Below are 10,805 nucleotides of genomic sequence, written 5' to 3' on the forward strand. Positions count from 1 at the left end.
ACGATGTGTGTGTACAGTGCTTTTTTTTTTTTTTTTTTTAAAGAAACGCTTCCAGTTCCAGTGAGAGATCATCATTTATAAATATAACTGTGTCAAGGACATCTTTCCTTTGTGGTTGACTTTTGTTTTTGTTTTTTCATCCCTTATATGGATATAATAACATGCTCCAACTGGGTCATTTGTGAAAGTCAGAATCATGAGGTGACTTCACTTTAAAAATCACTTTATGTTTTAAAAATACAAACAGCTGAGAAGCCTGTGGTGATATTTGGAGAAAAACACAGCAGGGGGAAAAAACTGAAAAATAAACCCACGCACAGAGAGGTGAAACCCAAATAATAAGATCCAACAACCGAGTAAAGTTCCTCTGAGATCTTTTAGGGGCACTGTGCGGCTACTTTGGGTTTCAGGTCATGCATGCAATGGATTTTTCTGGCTCTTACAGTCACTAAGAACATGCCTCAACTGCCAAGTAGTGGATGAGAAATGGAGCTGTTAGACCTTATAACAGCATAAAACAACTATTTATATCAGCACTGGTTTCACGGCTGGATTTATGATTCTTTTAACCTGTCTCTCCAAAAGGCAGCGTCTGAAGCCCAGACACTGTAAAAACACATTACAGTCTGTCCAATACTCTAAAGTTGAGGATTGGTACAAAAGCATGTATAATGAAACAACCTTTATCATTCTGCCATTGTATTGTATATCACTGCATAATCTTTTGATAACTTGACTGATCGTTATCAGTTTCATATTCACCAAAAATAGGCTCATCACTATATCTTCATGTCAATAATAATTCCTCCACTGTATGACTGCAATCTCTCTCTCTCGCTCTCCCTCTCTATAACCTAACTATAACTTCTGATAGTTTGTCTCTTAGGGAATTTGAAAAATCAAAATAAGCACGATTACGATATAAGGTTTCTATACTATAATCATGAAATGTTCTAAATGTTTGATTAGATTCCTTTCTGTGCTGCACTGTTATTTATTTTTATGCTGCACTGTAAACACGCTATTGGAACATCTGTTGTAATTTTTGTATGTTCATTTGTACTTCCTGAACTGGTTTTCTTTTCAAACGCCATCCTCATGCATTTTTTCACCTTCTGTAAAGCACTCTTAAAATTGCTTTCTGATTGAAAGGTGCAATACAAACCAACTCACCCTACAGATAGTTTATCACTCAGACTAAGAGAAAATATAGTGGTGGGAGTAAGAGACTGTTGGGGGTATTGATACACTTCCCAGCAAAAGCTACAATAAATCTTGACCTGCTGTCTACCTGCCATAACAGCACCACTTGTCTTTCTACTGACGTGCTGTTGCTGAGAATCATAGCTATAAAGACGTGAGAATCAATTTAAACAAAACTGTAGACTTTCCTTTTGAGCAAATTCAATGCTTCTGTGGTTTTAAGGTTTACAGGTTGCCAGCAGTTATTTTAGTTACCCCGCCACAGTAGACTCGCCTGCATGCATGTGCAGGTACATTTGAGCTTACACCTCACGCTGCTTTTAATCGAATACATTGTCATGTGAGATTCATATCCATTTCCTTCCCACACTACTGGGTTGCCATATAAATGGCTCCTTTGTACAAAGAGCAAATCTTTATCCTGCAATATAGATCAAAACAGGGAGAATGCGAAAGCACACTGATGAAAAAATGGCACGGGAAAAAGAGATGGATTTAGTCATGAATTTGAATAAGTGTGGAGGGAAATAGCACAGGTTAATAACAGGGATAAATCAAATCTTTCTCTCAGCTTGAGGCTGCGGCTTGTCGATCCTTCTGTGTCGTTAGTCATCCACTCTCAAAGACCTGACAAAAATACAAACGCATAAATAGAGGAGACAGAAATCTTTGGCAGCAATTCTGACCTTGCTTCTCAGTAAAATCAAACGAATAAAATCACTTAGATTCAAACCCAGCCAGAGCAAAGGTGTTTTGCTCATATCCTCATACCCATTTTGTCTGTTTTCAGAACTCAAGAGCATTTTTGTTTAGTTGTTTCAAGACTTTAGGGAAAAATGGGGTACTTGTAATGAATACATTACATTGTGTATTCAACAAAAAAGTAAAGTTTTTGTCTTACTCATGAGAGTATGCTATTTTTGACAAAGAAAAAAAAACGAAGGAGCTTTCTCCCCAAAACAATCCCGGAAAACATTAAAAATAAGACTGTCATATAAAAAATGGCAAAGAAAAACACTCATTGGATAGAGCTATTTAATTACATCTTTACATACTGTATGATCTGCCTCTATGAAGTCAGATGCTACATAGGTCAATATGCAACTCCCCTATTAATTTTTCATGACTAAGGATTCACAGGTAGCAAATTTCACAGCTCATCATTACAAAGATTGTGTTTCAGACAGGAGTTAGCTGGAAACACAATCGCTCCGAGGAGATGTGATCTCCTCTGGGGTAAACTGAGGTTAATAATGATAATATGCAGTGGCTTTCTAGGGTCTTGGGGTCAGTCTTTGTGTTTGGAAAGTGGTGAGGATCCATTAAACAGATTCATAAGTCAGATGAAAACTGAGTGATTTATATGGGCATATAGCCAATAATCCTCCTGTGACTGAAAACGATATGCTGATACAGGAAAAAACCTTGATTTTCCTCTAGATAACAATCTCCTGTGAGAGCATGTACAATATATAAGACCTCTGTGCGACTTTTCACTCTGAACCTCTTGGTACAGCTGGCTTGAATCACTGTCAGACAAATCTAAAGAGAGAGATATGACAATGACGGTTTCCTGAGTGGTGGTGGTGGTGGTGAGATTTCCAGTGAGCACTCAGCACTGTATTGTCACAATGTCACAGTCTGTTCTGCTCTTCTCCTGCTGCTGGTAACTTTCCATTCATCACACCCCTGCTCTACTCCTGCTAATCAGCCACACCCACCTCATCAGTTAACTCTGTTCACCTGGGCACTCAGCTGCAGCTCATCAGTAAATCACCTGGACTGTCAACTGCACCCCATCTGTAATCAAGCCAGCATATATACTCTTGTTGTACACTCATTCTTTGCAGATCGTCATTGACAATTGGTTATGCCAGACCTTCCAGCACTAATTCATGGACTGTTTTCCTGGTTTCGACCCTGCTTGTTTTTTTGACCTCCTCTCCTTGTGTCTTCCCCAGTAAACGCACCAGCCTTCTGTCTCTGACCTCGAGTGTTGCCTGTGGCTTTGTGGCGTCCTCTGGCTTTGATCCTGTCAGGAGAGCACAGAACTTCCAGCTTGGTCAACCTCATGTCCGTGAGTGCTACTGGCATAGTCTTACCTGCTGCCAGCTCTGTCTTTGATGAACCTGAGCCCTGCCTGTTGCCCTACGTCTGTACCTGTTCAGTTACCTTGCGGACTAAAATAAAGACATTTTCGAACTGCTCACTGGTGTTCTGTGCTGCAACTGGGTCCTACCACCTCCACCTGTTACACACTTAAGGTCATCCCACACCATGTTAAGATGAGTTGCCATTATCTGTGAAATATCAACATTACTACTGGAAATAGATACCATAAATAGTGAATTACAACACAAATGGAAGTCTGTACAGCAACTTAACTTGGAAGCAGAGACTCTTATCAGTGCCAGTAAATAAGGCCCAATAGCATCACATGATTTACATAGTTTTGTTGCTATGTCAAATTGGCTTCGAAGCCTAGCACTGTTCCTGGGGGGCTTGTATAATAAGTGAATCTTCTATATGTGGGACTTCCATGGTTGAGTCCACTGCCTGAGAGGTACTTCGCCTCATTGTCTTTCAGTAGGTGGAGTTCTACATTTTGTCCTGCATGCTAGAATAAACAGGTATGCACTTTATTGTTAGCATAGCATCTCAGTTAGCACATCAGCGTGTGAACCATTAAAATCAATGCTACAGTTCTCCAGATGTGAGCTACTGGCATGTCTGCAGTGCAGGTACAACAAACTGGAAGAAATTGTTTTACACTTAGTCTATTTTGCACAAGTTGTGGGTGAAACAGCAGCTTCTCTCCCCAGAAAAAAGAAAGTGTAAGCCAGTGTTTTTGAACATGCATGCCTTCAAAACAATATCCAACAGACCATTTACTGACATTTAGATGTTGCAAGATGTCATAGGAGGATCACAGTTTTTTTCCCACTAGTTACCAGAACATTGGAAAAATTAAATCTAAGGTATACAACTCAGCATTTTATAAAAGCAAAAAGTATATAAGACTAGACAGATCTATGACACCTACCACATAATTACTATACTAACTAATTAAGCCCATGATATGCTCTATAATTCCAAGTTTATTCCTAGGTGATATTCTGTCAATATGTGGTGAGAGAGAGTAAAAAAAACAGGAGTGTCTTACTAACAATTTCACATTATCTGCTAGTTTTGATCAGACACAAAAATATGTGAGTTGCCTGTGCGCCTAAATATTTGGCAGTGCTCCAAACAATTTGAACTTGAGGGCAGATGTGCGCCTAAATTTAAAAGTCAGTATTTATAATCATGGGAGCTAATTATTTTTCAAACAAACATCTTTCATTTTTATTTCCAATTACTATCACACAGTTGTCTCATATTATTCTGATGTGATGGAATCAGGGTGTAAAATCATCCACACTGTCAGCTACCACTGTAGAATGAAATAAACTTTGCACAATTAAAATTCAGCTAAAATCATCATTATGCATTTAGTGTCGTCAATGATCTCTTCATTTATTAGAAGCTTTGCTTTAAGCCCAGATTGGAAACGTAAACCCAATAAAATGGTTTCCAGACATATGAATATATATATATATATATATATATATATATATATATATATATATGGCTCTTTTTTTACTTGTTACTTTATTGTAAACTCAGGTCTTTTGTCCATGTCAGGATCCTGTAGGAATGATGACTCTTCATCGAGTGATCTGATTGGTCAGTGGTCAGGGTGTTGACAGGTTGAGATACAATTATCTTAAATTACATGCTTCAAAGCAGGGTAGCTGTTAAGCATAAGCTGCCATGTCGATGTACCCCAATAAGAAGTGAACCGCTATCATAACCCTAAAAACCTAGAGTTAAACCTGAAGTTACCTATGGTCTATTTCCGATACTTCTTTACATGAAAACAAGCTGTTTAATTAATTCTCTTCACTATGACTATTTAACTTTTTCACATTTTTCATATGAATGTAAAAGTCAATTGCTTAAATGTAACATCTGTAAGAGGACTGCTTTATTGTTATTGCCCATTACTATATAAGCTACATTTTTACAGTCTACATGAAACAATATGAATATAGAAAAAAAATCCCAGTGCAGCCTGTGGCAATGGGCCAGTTAGCGTATTTAAATTTAATCTGTCTGAGCTTTATCCCATAACATTAACCAATCACAGGCAGCCAGTTGCCAACCTGAATTCAATGACCTGAGTTGTCTTTGTGTAAACTTCTGATGCTGTGCAAGGCTCCATGCTGAATTTTACATTTTGAAGCACATGTGCCACCAACTTAAAAGTTTCAGGAGCACTGTCAAATATTTAGGATCACAGACAAATTACATAGTTTTGTGTCTGTGTTTGTGTTTGAACTGCAGTTCATGCATTTTCCCACACTTTTGTACCAAATACATTAGAATTATAATGGATCAAAACAAGCAGATATTGTGAAATTATTGGTAAAACACTAAATACTACAACTATAAATGTTGTTTTTTCCCCCTCGCTCCATATATTATCAAGGAGGAATTATAGCCAAGATTAGATCATAGGGTTAATTAGCTAGTACATCAATCATAATGTATGTGTCACAGAGCTGTCTAGGGTTCTATACTTTTTGATTGATTTATGAAAGACTGAAAGAATGTTTCAATATTCTGGTAAGAAGTGGGAAAAAAATCAACTCTATGGTATGACATCCTTCATCATCTAAATCACCAAAAGCAGCAGGAACATCAGCTGTAGCTGGAGCTCTGATTCATTGCTCAGCTGACCAGCCAAATGAACCTGACCTACCTGCCACTCAAAGCAGACATACCGGTTCTGTCCAGACACAAACAACCCTTTTTAATCTGAAATGTCATTGTGTTTTTACACTCAAGGCCACCATAGTAGGACAGCTAAATAGAATGGAAACCACAAGTGACCATCTAAGAAGTGTGATTCAAAAGCAATATCATGAACTGAATATTCAATCTATGAGCTAGAAGAGGTATTAAATGACACATTGTTACCAGCATTTTAAAAAGTGTATGTGTGTACAGAGGTTCCACTCAGGCTACAAAGAAATGTCAAGCACACTGATTGGAAGTGAGAAGAATAACAAAGATCAGGCACAAAAGTAGCACAAACTTTTAACAAGCAAGGAGTGTGATAAGATGTGGCTCCAGAAATGGTTTTTGAGCCATCATGCCTGCAAGACAGTCTTTCAGTCACACGCACTGATATTCACAGTTTCCATAGCAACACATCTTTGATTTTTTTTTTGTAGCTGAAGTATTACTTTTTTGGCAGATAAAATAAAACATCATTAATGCTTCACTCAATATGAAATATTGGGTGAATTTTTAAAGATGAGAAAAGATCACACTACTGTAACTCCTTTCTTATCTTTTGTCTGGGAGATGTGACAGTGACAGACTTCAAACAGCTTTCTAAAATGTTTTATTTTATGGTTGTATGTGCTTTTCATTTATTGTTTTGGGTATGCACAGCTTACTCAACTTGCACAACATCACAGCATGCATGTGAAAAAACCCCAACAACATAGGAGCGTGTATATATTTCTAAGCAGTTATTTTCTGCAAGTGAATTTATTATATTTTCTTTTGCAGTCTCAAAAGCTTGATCATTAACATCTTTTGCATACCTAAAATTAGTGTGTGTCTGACTGGAGTTCATGATCGGGTTGCACTTTAAAAATTCCAAAGGGTATAAAGTGATATGATACCACTCATTTGTTGTAAAAAGAGATTCATTGAGCAAAAGTGAGTTACTTTAATGAGCTACTTTAAGCATGCCACCTGGGTTATCAGCACTCACTTGATTTTCTTTATGCTTTGACATAAAGAAAATAACAAACACTCAGAGCCCGGTTTGACAGATGTTCCCCCTGAGCAGCCACTACTTTGTTTGCCCTAAACAAATATATTGTAAGAGGAATACCAGAAGGATTTGATTGTGATTGGATGCTGTTAAAAAAAACAACATATGGATCCACACCAACTGTTGGAAACAGTTTTACCAGCCCCTTAAATTGCTGAACAATCTGCAAGCAGATGAAAACACAGTGATTCTCCTTTTAAACTTACTGAACTCCAATTCACTACTGATTGTTTTCCTTCACACTAAGAATCAAACTACAGGTTTCATGGGTTGTGTTCACACTGCAAGCCAAAATCCAATTAGCCAGATGGCTCTTATGAAGTCTGAACAGTCATAAATCACATGAAATTTTTTCAAATCACATTTGGACAGATGTGTCTGAGTCTGAACAGCTCCAAACACTCAAATCGGATTTGACTGTCCGTGACGTCTCTCTGCGTCTCTACGCTACGTCACTCTATGCGACACCAGACCCGCGCTTATTCGAGTTGCTGTTGCTAGCTGATATCACCGGGGCAACTGAGGACGCCGAAAACATCAGTCCTTGGACAGAGCACAAAACCAAATTCTTAATCTTTGGGGAGATGGCTCCGTTCAAGCGAAGCTAGATGACACCTCCGCTCCGACGACATTGCCACAACAACCTGTCAGATTGGTCATTAATGTGGCCCAGTCTGAATAGAGCCAAATCCCATTTGGACACTTGCTAAAAACAGTGTGGACAGTCAGGCCTAAAAATCAGATTTGAGAAGGAATCAGATTTGAATCAGATTTGCCTGCAGTCTGAATGCAGCCATGGTGTGTTAGTTATGTTACTGTATGTAATTGCACCATAAGACAGTTTGTTATCCATATACAAAAGATTTAAACTAAGACTATGGGACTTCAGAAAGAAAAAATACAACAATCGTCCTCTTGCAGATGAAAAAATCAAATCGTAAGCAATAAAATGCAATTCAGCACACTCAGGGATTTTTTCCTCTGCAGCCTTATTTAGTCTAGTATGACCACAGTCTCATCAAATGTAAGAGATATTTGCTGATGGTACTATATAGCTCTTCTCTATTTGTTCAGAGAGGACTGCATTGTTGTGTGAATACATTAACATATTATCACCTATTTACTCCATGGGACAGAGGCCAAAATGTCACTTGTCAGTACCACTCAAGGTGGCAAAGGTTATTTATAATTTTCTGAAAACATCCATGTCTGTAGATGATATTTTAGTATGATAATCCTTCCTGAGTCAGAGCTATATCAGCTGTTGAAGTTAACTCCCCCCTTGGAAAAAATGTGTTTTAGATGCTGCTTTTTCAATGTTTAAAAATATTGTGTTTGGTATCATTTTAAAGGGGATACTCAAAGCTGAAGACCTTTTGTGAATCTTTATGACAAGTATAGTGGTCACTGGAGCTCTTCAAGCTGTTAATCACACACATTTTTCCACATTTTTTGACTAAATCATATCCTTTCTTTTAGTCCTGTGACATCAGGAACATCAGAGACACAAAACACAAAAAATGGAATACTCACAGAACTCTAAGGATTCAGGAAATGTATAATATGCCTATATTACTCCATTCTGAGGGGTGATTTTCAGCCTTATATTAGAAGGGCAGTTTTACTTAGAAAGTAACCAGACCAAAGTCAGTTAGGTCACAAGGGTGTCTTTTCAATTTCTTTCAATAGACAATGAAAATCCAGCATAATAAGTTACCACAGTGAGTTACCAACTATCAACATTGACATTTGCATGAACTTGGTCAGTGTGGGATATATTATCACTAATGTTACTAGTATCAAGTTCTGTGTGCACTTACTGTAGATGGTGTTAACTACTACTATTACTATCAAGAATGATAACACTGTGTTACTGATCAAACTGATTATCTCTTTCATCATCGGACCCCCTAAATTCAAAGTCTGATTCTGGCTCATTCAATAGTTTTTGGTTACTACAGGTCTGTAACCTGCAAATGTCTGTGCAGGTCAGTCCATTTGACAGGCAGGTGCAACTTGCATGAACGCATGTTAGCAGGTACAAGACCACATCTGGTGGGGAGTGAATCCAGCTTGCCATCATTGTCTGTCCATCCACACTGAGTAAGGCTTGGCGCCATGGGAGTAGCTTGCAGACAGCACTTCCAGATTGCTGCCTGATAGTTGACTCGTTGAACATGCATGAAGAGACAGTCTACATGGTAGCAGTTGGCTGGACTCAACTTCTCCCCTTTTAGTGCAGAAGATCTGGTAGCGCAGCTCATGTACCTCACCAGTGCTGCTATTAGCAACACACATGCGACAGGTAAACTGCTCAATTTTGTGGAATAGTTCCTCACTCACATTCCATGACTTTCCCAGTTGACTGAAAGTCTCTTGGCAGGAAGTGTCCTTTCTGACCATCACCAGGGCATTCAGCTTCCCTCAACCAATTGAGCTTACCAGTTTGCTGATGTCAACAAAACGTGTGCGGTTCTGTGATCCACATTTCTGGTAGATGATAGACGATGTCTTTCTGGAAGCCAAGACAAAGCACCATGGCATCAGTGTCCTCAGCTGTGATGATAACTGCCTTTGAGCCTGCAACTCTGCTACTTCCTCACACTTATCTTTAGTCAACTAGCAGGCTTCCTCACAGGTCATGTACAAGACCTTACCATGCACCATATCTCTGTATTGTGGGCATTTCCACTCTTCCACTAGAAATTTGATGAGACTGGTCTTGTTGGAGGGACTGCAAAGGAATTTTCACTACTGCCTGACATGCTGCCTGACCCTCACAGGGGGTGTGAGGGTCTTGTACTGGAGTGTTTTGTCAAAAACAACATCAATGCTCTTGCTTTATGCTCCTTCCTAGAGAACCTGAGTCAAGACTGACTCTACCACCTGTGCAAATATTTTGTCGTCACCATTCGTTTTCTGCACCAGGCTCATCCAATCAATGATGCAGGTAGATGGGGTTGGGATGTGTTCTGCAAGAGTGACATTCTTTTCAAGCTTTCTGGCGAGTGCAGCCTTGTTTGTCTTTCATAAGGACCCATCAGAATTTGCCAGTGCTAATGGCAATGGGCCTAGTGGGCCACAAGGATCATGTGGCTAAACCGATTTCTATTAGCCTTTGGAACCACCTCCTGAGCTTTCTTTCTATGAGTTCTTTTTATGCTGATATTCGAGAATGTTTGTTTCTTTGCTTGGTTATCTTGTCATGGAATTTTAAAGGAAGTGGATCCTCTTCTAATCGTGTTTGCTTGAATATCTGGTAGGCCTCTTCTCCTATCTCAGGAGCTCTCATGAGATCCCTGGTCACATCAGGTGGAGCAATGGAGCCAGTGAGGCTAACCAGACTGATGCCATTAGGGGCCATAGGATTGAGCCAGGTATTCTCCATCAGGTCAATGAGAATTGACATCTTCTTCATCTCGTTTGATCCTTGGACCTTGTAGATCTGAGAGAAGCTAGGACAGCTTGGAGCTGCCTTGACCTATCAGTTCCCTCAGCTGTCTGAGGTACATGCTTCTGTACTCGGCTGTTAGGTCATACTTTGTCCCTCCAGCTGTCTGGGTGTCTTTGTTCACTGTTTTTTCAATTGCTTGATCAACAGGTTAGTGTTGTAGTACTTGAGATCGGTCCTATTCTTGTGACTGTGTTTTTTTAAGGTATTGGTCTTGTCTCAGAATCAACTGCATTTGTACTCGGTCTCAGACGAGCT

This window comes from Scomber japonicus, chromosome 4 (assembly GCF_027409825.1).
Source record: "Scomber japonicus isolate fScoJap1 chromosome 4, fScoJap1.pri, whole genome shotgun sequence".
NCBI lineage: Eukaryota > Metazoa > Chordata > Actinopteri > Scombriformes > Scombridae > Scomber > Scomber japonicus.